Source organism: Nicotiana tabacum, chromosome 2, assembly GCF_000715075.1.
Source record: "Nicotiana tabacum cultivar K326 chromosome 2, ASM71507v2, whole genome shotgun sequence".
NCBI classification, from domain to species: Eukaryota; Viridiplantae; Streptophyta; class Magnoliopsida; order Solanales; family Solanaceae; genus Nicotiana; species Nicotiana tabacum.
Window position 1 is genome coordinate 60,594,561 of NC_134081.1, and position 10,676 is coordinate 60,605,236.

The following is a 10,676-nucleotide window of genomic DNA, read 5'->3' on the forward strand; positions in this document are numbered from 1 at the left end:
TCACGGACCTCGAGAGTTGAACTACAGTCCCAGAGCTGATCTCATCTTCCTCGATCGATGATCCCAAATTTGCAAGTGCATTAGCCTCACTGTTTTGTTCTCGAGGTATATGCTATAAAGTCCATTCTTTGAAACGGTGCAAAGTTACCTATAGTTTGTCCAAATACCTTTGCATACTATCCTCTCGAACTTCGAAGGTTTTGTTTACTTGATTTACCACCAGTAAAGAGTCACACTTGGCTTCAATGACTTATGCTCCCAAGCTTTTAGCTAGCTCGAGATCTGCAATCATGTCCTCATACTCGGCCTCATTGTTAGTCAACCTAGTAGTTTTGATAGATTGCCTAATAGTGCTACCCGTAGGCGGCTTTAAGATGATGCCTAGCCCGGACCCCTTTACGTTCGAAGCCCTGTCTGTGAAAAAGGTCCATACCCCCAATGATGTACCTGATTTCAACGAGAGTTCCTTTTCAACTTCGGGTACGAGGGTTGGCGTGAAATCGGCCACGAAGTTCGCTAAAATCTGAGACTTGATGGCCGTCCGGGGTTGATATTCGATATTGTACCCACTAAGTTCGACAGCCCATTTTGGCCAATCGGCCTGATAGTTCGGGTTTGGGCAAAATATTATGAAGTGGGTAAGTGGTTAATACGCATAAGGGGTGACATTGAAAGTATAGTCTTAACTTTCGAAAGACGCTTATTAGTGCGAGTGCCAATTTCTCTAAGTGTGGGTATCTAGTTTCTGATTCCCCTAAGGTTCGACTTACATAATAAACGAAAAATTGCGTACCTTGCTCTTGTCGAACTAGGACATCACTTACCGCGATTTCCGATACTGCCAAGTATAAGCAAAGTTTCTCATCTGCCTTTGGAGTGGGAAGAAGTGGTGGGCTCGATAAGTATCACTTCAATACCTCCAATGCATGTTGGCATTCCGGGGTCCAGGCGAAATCGTTCTTCTTTTTGAGTAGAGTGAAAAATGTGTGACTTCGATCTGACGACCTTGAAATAAATCTGCCTAAGGCAGCCATCTGTCCCATTAGCCTCTGTACGGCTTTTACACTGTCCACGATGGCGATGTCTTCGATGGCCTTGATTTTATCGGGGTTGATCTTGATCCCCCGATTTGATACCTTGAAGCCAAGGAACTTGCCTGAACCGACCCCGAAAGAACATTTCTCGGGGTTAAGCTTCATGTTGTATTTCCTTAAAATCATGAACATTTCCTGCAAATGAGCCAAATGGTCCTCTGTGCGCAGGGACTTAACTAGCATGTCATCAATATAAACTTCCATTGATTTACCTATTTGTTCCTCAAACATTTTATTTACTAGGCGTTGGTAAGTAGCTCCTGCATTTTTTAGCCCAAAGGGCATTACATTATAACAATACGTTCCATATTTAGTGATAAATGAAGTTTTTTCTCGGTCCTCCGAGTTAATTTGGATTTGATTATACCCAGAATAGGCATCGAGAAAAGTAAGGATCTCGTGGTCGGCTGAGGCATCGATCATGCGATCGATGTTAGGCAGCGGAAAAGAATCTTTGGGGCATGCCTTGTTTAGATCCTTATAATCTACACACATTCTAAGTTTGTTCCCTTTCTAGGGACTACAACTACATTGGCTAACCATTCAGGGTATTTCACCTCCCGAATGGACCCTATTTTAAGAAGTTTAGTTACCTCACCCTTTATGAATGGGTGCTTTACCTCGGACTGGGGTCTTCTCATTTTGCTTTACCGATCTGAACCTAGAGTCCAGGCTTAGTCAATGCGTCATTATATCCGGTAGGATCCATGTTATATCTAATTGGGGCCAAGCAAAACAATCTATGTTATCAATAAGAAATTGAATAAGCCTTTTCCTGAGTTCGGGGGTTAATCTTGTTCCCAGGTATACCTTTCGTTCGTGCAAATGCACGATTAGTATGACTTGCTCCAGTTCTTCAATCGTTGATTAGGTAGCGTCGGAATCATCGGGGACCACGAAGGATCAAGGGATCCTTTGATCATCATCTTTGTCAATCTTCTGATTTTCTAGTTGTGTTGAAGCTGACGTCTGTGATTGCTATTTGGCATCTCGTTCCCCTTTTGAGTCCGACCCCTTTATTAATGAAGGTGAGGATATTGGAATTGCTTCTTCGATGGCAAACATTTCTCTTGCGGATGGTTATTCTCCGTACACTATTTTGACTCCCTCCGATGTTGGGAATTTAAGAACCTGGTGGAGGGTCGAAGGTACAGCTCTCATATTGTGGATCCATGGCCTTCCAAAAAGGGCGTTGTACCTCATGTCGCCTTCGATTATATGAAACTTCATTTCCTGGATGGTCCAGGCCACGTTTATCGGCAGAATTATCTCGACTTTGGTGGCTTCACATGCCATATTGAATCTATTTAGAACCAGGGTCGCGGGTACGACCTGATCTTGTAAACCGATCTGTTTTACAACCTTCGATCTAAAAATATTGGCAGAGCTACCTGGATCAATTAACACATGCTTAACTTTAGTTTTATTCATAAGTACAGATATTACCAGTGCATCGTTGTGAGATTGCATGACTCCTTTTGCATCTTCATCATTAAACGACAAGGTTCCTACGGGTGCGTAATCCTGATTCCGAGGTCGCTTTTCTCTCATAACTGATGTCTTATTGTGTTTAAGCACTGGCCCCTGAGGGGTATCGACGCCGTCGATGATCATGTGGATGATGTGCAGTGGTTCTTCCTGTTCATTTTGTTTAACGAAATCCCTATTTTTGAAATGGTTTTAGGCCCTGTCGCTTAAAAATTCTAGAAGGTGCCCTTTATTGAATAACCGGGCTACCTCCTCTCTTAGTTACCTGCAATCTTCTGTTCTGTGGCCATGGGTGCCATGATATTCGCACATTTGATTGGGGTTCCTCTGGGCAGGATCGATCTGCATGGGTCGAGGCCATTTAGTGTCTTTGATGCGTCCGATAGCCGACACGATGGCGGATGCATCGATGCTGAAGTTATACTCTGATAATCGTGGTGCTTCCTTAGGTCCGGTAGGCCTGTCGAACCCATTTCTGTTCATCAGCCCCCGAGACCCTTGACCTCGATCAATCCTTTTATTGCCTTGTCCGGGGTTACATCTTGATTCATTGATCCTATGATTTCCACTATATGGTCGGTATCGGTCCCTGATCGGACCTTGTTCTCGATTGATGTCCCTTCTAGCAATAGGTTCATAACCCAACTGATCATCTTCGACTCTAATTTTCGACTGGTACCGATTATGCACGTCGGCCTAAGTAATAGCTGGGTACTCGATCAGGTTATGCTTCAACCGCCGTGAAGCCATCGAACTTCGTTCGTTCAAACCTTGAGTGAAAGCCTGAATAGCCCAATCGTCTGTGACTGGTGGCAGATCTATTTGTTCCATTTGAAAATGAGATACAAACTCCCTTAACATCTCGTTATCCTTTTGTCTTACCTTGAACAAGTCCAACTTCCTGGTCTCGACTTTTATGGCCCCGACGTGCGCTTTTACGAAAGAATCTGCAAGCATAGCAAAAGAATCGATAGAATTATATGGTAAATTATGATACCATATCATTGCTCCCTTTGACAGTGTTTCACAGAATTTTTTCAATAATACGAATTCGATTTCATCGTCCTCTAGGTCGTTCCCTTTAATGGCACATGTTTAAGAGGTGACGTGTTTGTTGGGATCGGTAGTTCCATTATATTTAGGAATCTCGGGCATGCGGAATTTCTTTGGGATCGGTTTAGGAGCCGCGCTTGGGGGGAAAGGCTTTTGTACAAATTTTTTGGAATCTAAACCCTTCAATATCGGTGGTGCCCCCGGGATCTGATCAACTCTGGAGTTATATGTTTCCACCTTTTTATCGTTTGCCTCGATTCTCCTTTCTCCTGACTCTATTCGTTTGGTCAGTTCCTCGAACATCTTAGTAATTTCGGGATTAGTTCCCAATTCTTGCTCATTTGACCTTACTACAGCTCTGTGGGTGATTTCTCGAGGTGGACTAGGCTTCGGTCTGCTCGGTACCTGGGTTTGACTCTGCAACTGAGCTATCGCTACCTATTGAGCTTGCAACATTTTGAAAATCATACGCAAGCTGATTCTGTTTTCCTCAACGTTATGGGTGTCTCGAGGTGCAAATCGAGTACCACAATGAATGCTATTTTCAGGCTCAGAACATTGGTTTTCCTCAATAGCCACATGCGAATTAACGTCTAATGGTACTTCGACTCGGGCCCCAATGACATCGACAAGCGGCCTTTCGGTCCTAGTTGTCAAGTTGTTGTTTTCTCCTTGAAGGCCAGCTTTGTTGTCGATAGGTAAGGCCATTAATTGAGAGTTTGTTGTTGCTAATTCCTAATTCGAAATCAAAGATACTTTCAACAACAAGTGTAAGAGGGTGTGTTTAGCAGATTCGTACCAAATAACCACTGTTATCCTTAGCCCCACGGTGGGCGCTAAACTGTTTACCCGAAAAATGGATGGAGTTGAATTTGTACGTAGTTCTAAGGGTATGTAGTATAACTTGACACAAATCATAAGAATGAATAGAAATATCGAGTGTTGACTGTAGAGAATAAAAAATAAGCAAAGTTGGGAAGAAGATGATTTATAGATTAAGCAAGATGAATCAATCTATGAAGCTAAAAAAAAAAAAGATAACTCTTCAATATATGAGTGTATGATATCTCAGTTACAATGTATGCAAAAACTTCATCTTTACAGAAATAATAACCAACCCCTTTATAGTGGAGGGATCCTATTTTAGATACAATTAAAAATATATAGTGGGAGACCCATGATAAATCAACTTTTCCATAATTCCTGCCAAGATTCTCTGCCCCAGTGCGGTTGCAACGGCTCTTGTCTATGAGCTCGATATTGACTCGAGCTCGATACTGACTCGAGCTCTCGATCTTGACTCGAGCTCGATTCTGATTCGGAGCCTTGTATTGATTCGGGGACAGTATTGGTCGATCTTTGCCTCGTAAGTTCGATAACTTCATCATAGTTCGATTTGGATTCGAACTCGATAATGATATCAGGCTCGACATTGATCGGTCCATAGGGATCGAGGCTTGATGACCTGACATCGGACCTTAACCTGATCTTCGATCCAATGCATTACCATTTCGACCAGTTCGTATGAAGGACTAACCGGTTTTGACCGTATACAATTATGGGGGCCAAGAAGTGGAGGAAGAAGAAAGAATAAGCATGTTAGAGGGGCCCTTATAGAAGCCACATTACAATTAATTTTTGGACTGATCTTGAATGAACCCATAGTAGTGCTTGTAGACTGTGGGGCGACCCATAGTCTCATAGACCTTCAAATGACTGCACTTTTGCAATTAAAGGTGAACCTCTTAGCAAATCTATGAGGATAAGGGTGGCAAATGGAGAGATGATGCTTAACAAGGCTATTTGTCAGAAGGTGCATTGGCAAATGCAAGGGGAAGGATTTGAATTTGACTTTAGATTAATATAAGTAGGAGGTTGTAATTTACTTTTAGGAATGGACTGAGTTAACTTAGTTGCCCCACTTATTTTATACACAAGACCATATAGTGTGACATTTATGAGGGGTAACATGACTACATTGGTTGGATATCAAGACTTTACAGGATTGACCCAAAATGATTCCAAAATAATCACTGGGCTTTTGCGCAATAGTGGATGCAACTGGTGGCCCAAACGTTTCAATTGAAAATAGGAGGGGCAAAGTTTGAGACAATTCTAGCCCAAGTTGAGAAATGTTTGGGCCGATTTTCTTTGCTTTTTAAAGAGCCCAACAATTAACCCCGTCCATTCATGTGACCATGCAATTGAGTTAATACCTGGCTCCAAACCGGTGAATTAAAAACCTTATTGATATTTCTATGAGCAAGAAGATGCTATTAAGCAAATCACTGAGAAGATGTAGGAGGCCAGGACTGTTACTGTTACACCTCGTACTTTAGACGTCACTGTCATTATAAGATTAACTAAAGTAAGCTCAAAAAAGACGAAATCCTTCTATAAGGATAAGAAAGGTTTATCGAAGTCTTAAGTAAGTTAAGATGAATATAAGACCTTCAAATAATGATTTAAATGAGTTTAAAGTCATGATACGACTATATATGATGTTTGGATATGGAATATAAATTTTGGGAAAAATCGGATATAAGTGGCGGAAAAATCGAGTTAAGATTTGTCTTGTAACGAGTCATTTTGAGAAATTAATTCGTAAGCTTTATGATGTCATTTTGGGACATATACCATACCAAAATAAAGTTATATGCACCTAGTTTCCAATGTTCTAAACCATTTATTCATACGATATTGGAGTAAAGAAATATGGATTTTTAAAGTAGGGTCGCCAAGTCACGTCGCCGCACTTCGGAGAAACTGGCAGGCTTATAGGCCAGGTTGCGAGGCGATTTTCTCCTAATATATTGAGAGTTATAGGTATATAATTATATGGAATTAAATCCCCATGTGTCTAGTTTCAAACGCTGTAAACCGTTCATCAATACACCATCAGTGTAGAGGGATATTTGCGTTTTCGCGGGACTGCGTAGGAGGCCCTATGGGACTCACTTGGTCGGGGCCCGATCTTCATTTATTCTTATCTCATTTTTGGGATGAGCTTTGCTCATTTTTCATTCTCCTTCCAGAATCACACTCTCCAAACCCTCCAAACAGCTCCCCAAAGGCTCCAAACAAATTCCAAAGGAATACACCATAATCAAACATCAAAAGTTAGCCTAAGTGAAAAAGAGAGTCTTTATGATGTCGTGATATGATTAAGGGTGGTTGTAAGATAAGGGAAGATTTGGTTCGAGTTTTTCCAGATTCTTTAAGGTATGTATAGCACCATATTTCTTGGAATTAATCTTATCTATGTGTTGGTTAAGTTATTGGATGAAGATTACAAGATAATACTTGAAAGGGGAAAAGATATTGTCTCTCTCTCTCTCTCTCTCTCTCTCTCTCTCTATATATATATATATATATATATATATATATATATATATATATATATATATATATATATATATATATATATATATATGAGCTACACCAGCTGGGAATTTCAAGTTTTATATACTTCCTAAAGTATGTAAATCATGTTCTTGGTTGTGCTTAAGGTTAATCATGTGTTGTTTGAGTTGTTTGAGTTAAAGTGTTCAAGATAGTAATTGACATGACATAAAGAATAGTTATCATTTTTTGTGGGTTGTGTTGAGGCTATATATATATGGTTGGTTGTGGCGGAAAATTATTATAAATAGTTTGATTATGTTGTGATTGTTGTTGTTAAGCTTATCTATGTGCTAATTCAGTGGATTAAAGAAGATAACATGAAAAAACAAGAGGTTGGCGATAAAGGTTAAGGTGCTAGGCGTGTGAATTATTTTTAAAGATTATTCTTATGATGTTTTGGGATGAAAATAATATGGTAAGTATAAGTATGATGTTATACAAGTTGTAGGTAGATTCATGGAAAAGAAATTGGATTAAATTATATTTTTTTGTTAATTGTAAATCGAACTTGCTGCTCAAAATGGTTGTTGAAGTAATCAACAGCTTATTGTGGATTATATTATTGTTGTTTGGGCTGTTTGGTGACTTTTAGTGACTTACGGGATGTAGTAAAAATAGGGGAGGTGCTGCCCGTTTTCTTGTAGAATATTGATTTTGAAATATGAGAGTTACAATGCTTATATGATGACGACGAAGTCGGGTTACTCATTGTAGACGTAAGAAGATCATATTGAGCTTGGTTGACAATTGGAGAGAAGATTGCAAAGGTATGTTAAGGCTATCCCTTCTTTCCTTTTGGCATGATCCATACGATACAAACGATCTATAAATGACTCTATTCATAGAAATATTAGGGGTGTCTATATTCTTGATTTCCCATGTGAATTATTATTATATCTTCTGTTCATGTGTCTCGGAAAAATACGCATTTGATAAAATTTATCCGATAGGCATATTATTTTTATGACATTCTGAGAAAATCTTATTAACGTATTTCTTATGCATTTCATGCATTTATACATGTATATTGACCCATGACCAGATGGCGTTATATACGCGTATATTATATGTATATGGGATATGGAAAAAGGTTATGGTGTTATATACGCACCACCACCTGATCAGCTGGTATACGTTGATGATTTCGCCCACAATGGCTGAGATGATATGATGGGATGCCCTCAGAGGCTTTATGACGTTGTGTACGCATATACCTATGCATGGTATGACATTTATACGCACATGCATGCCATTATAAATTTTTCATGATTCACAGAGCTATTAAGAATTACAGGTTGAGTTCTTTACTCCATGTTTCTTTCATGTCTTCTATATACTATTTTCATGCCTTACATATTCGGTACTTTATTTGTACTGACGCCTCTTTTGTCTGGGGACGTTGTGTTTCATGCCCGCAGGTCCCGATAGATAGGTTGGGAGTTCTCCTAGTAGCCTATCAGCTCAGCGGAAGGTTTTGTGCACTCCACTTGCTCAGGAGTTGCCTATTTGATCGGTATGATTTAGACATGTATTGATTAGTATGGCGGGCCTCTGTCCCGACCTTTTTGATATTTATGTACTCTTAGAGGCTTGTAGATAGATGTCATGTATATGGATACTTGTATGGACTTGTCGGCCTATGATTTGAGTATACAAAGGATTATGTCGGCCTTATAGACCCGTATGTCACATGCATAAGATTCTATATCATGTTGGGTCATCCCATGTCGAGTATTCTCATATGTTTAATTCTAGTTATTTCATGACGGCCTTTTCGGTTCATTTACCTATGATAGTATGATAAGAAAGATACGTTACGTTGGTACTTGGTTGAGTTAGGCATCGGGTGCCCGTCACGGCCCTACAGTTTGGGTCGTGACAAAAGTGGTATCAGAGCAGTTCTATCCTAGGAAGTGTGCAAGCCGTGTCTAGTAGAGTCTTGTTTATAGGTGTGTTGTTCACCACACTTATAAGCAGAAGGCTACAGGGAATTTAGGTTTGTCACTCTTTCTTCTTACTCTAGATTGTGTGGTAGAGCTCAGTTGTAACAATTCAAACTCCTAAATTTTATTGTATTCATAATACAACGATACCTACATCCAGAAAAATAGTTGGTAAGAGATTGAATATGGTTGTGGAATAGTTCAGTCAGAGGACCTCGATTTTTCATCATGCTTATGATGAATAAATGTGAGGTCTTCAGCAGATCATGTGCGTACTAAGATGTATAAGCTTCTTGATAAGGATCTCTAAGGTAAGAATATCTATCCACTTGTATGGTAAAAAGGAATATGAGAATCGGAAGGTAGACACAAGTTTCAGCAAGTAAAAGAAGCAAGGTGAAGAAGGGTACGAGGTACCCAGTTAATAAAGATTAACCGTATTTATAATTCTGGCAGAGAAATATAAACATTCTAAGTTACTTTCAACAGTAACAGAGATATATATAATTGACCACACCCATCTCAATTATGCCCTATGGGAGTTGACAAATATAGTTTAAGAGAAGGATGAGATACCAGGATCAAGCTAGGGTTAGAGTAACACAAAATTGTGGATGGATTGTTATCATTAGCTAATATTTCCGAATGATAGTGCAAATGTGGTTATAGATCTCCTTGTGAGACACTTAATGGTGCACTCTAGAATAGTACATTTAGATATGAAATACTAGAATGCCTGAAAAAAAACAAATTAGACGATTGGCACTGGAATCATAGAGGGAATAAATATTTACCTTTGTATGGATCCCGCCCCTAGTAAAGAGAGAATGCTAGGTGACCCGAAGATCCAGCAGATAGATCAAGGGGAGCTAAAAGCGAAAGAATATTGTGTTGAAGTTTTCAGAATAAAGTGATAGACAAAACTATTATCCGAAGAATAAGAAGAGAGTAAATGAAGCATCATGAGTAAGATGTGATATATGAGTGATAATGGTAAATCAAAATATGACAAGATGATAGAGTGTATAGTCAAGTGAAGAAAAATACAGGAGGTGACAAGCCTTGAGGCAATAAAAGAGTATAAGTCATAAAGTCATATCCCCATTTCGAAAAATGAGTTTGTGACTCCAACGTGATTACAAAAAGGAAACATTAGACCCCAGAGTAATAAAAATCAGTATGGGCTGGTGTAAACTGAACATGAATTAAGGATCGAAGGATTTGACAATAGTCGACATCGTGAGAATTTCATAGATCGCATTCCGGCGATAATAGAATGGACAACATAAGAATAACCTTTAAAGGTCATTCAAGAAGATGCTTCCTAAAGCAAGCAATATGAGCAGATTTAAGCTTAAGGGACTAAGTGTGCCAGTTACACTAGGTGTCACCCTCATGCGTAAAAACAAAATTTAGTTATCCTTGGCACAGAAGGGTTACCGCAAGATGAGAAAGATGTCAGTGAAAATGTGAAAAGACGCTAAAGATGATGAGGTGAAAGGAATGCGATTACATTTATTCAGATCCTACATATATGATATGACTCCAGAACATTATGCAAGCATGACAGATAACACTGGGGAGAATCAGTAAGGGTTCCGCACCCGATGTTATAGATAAATAAGTGCGAGAAACACTTAATACATAAGGAGCCAACGCGAGAGGTAAGTTAAAACAAAGGACATAACCCAAG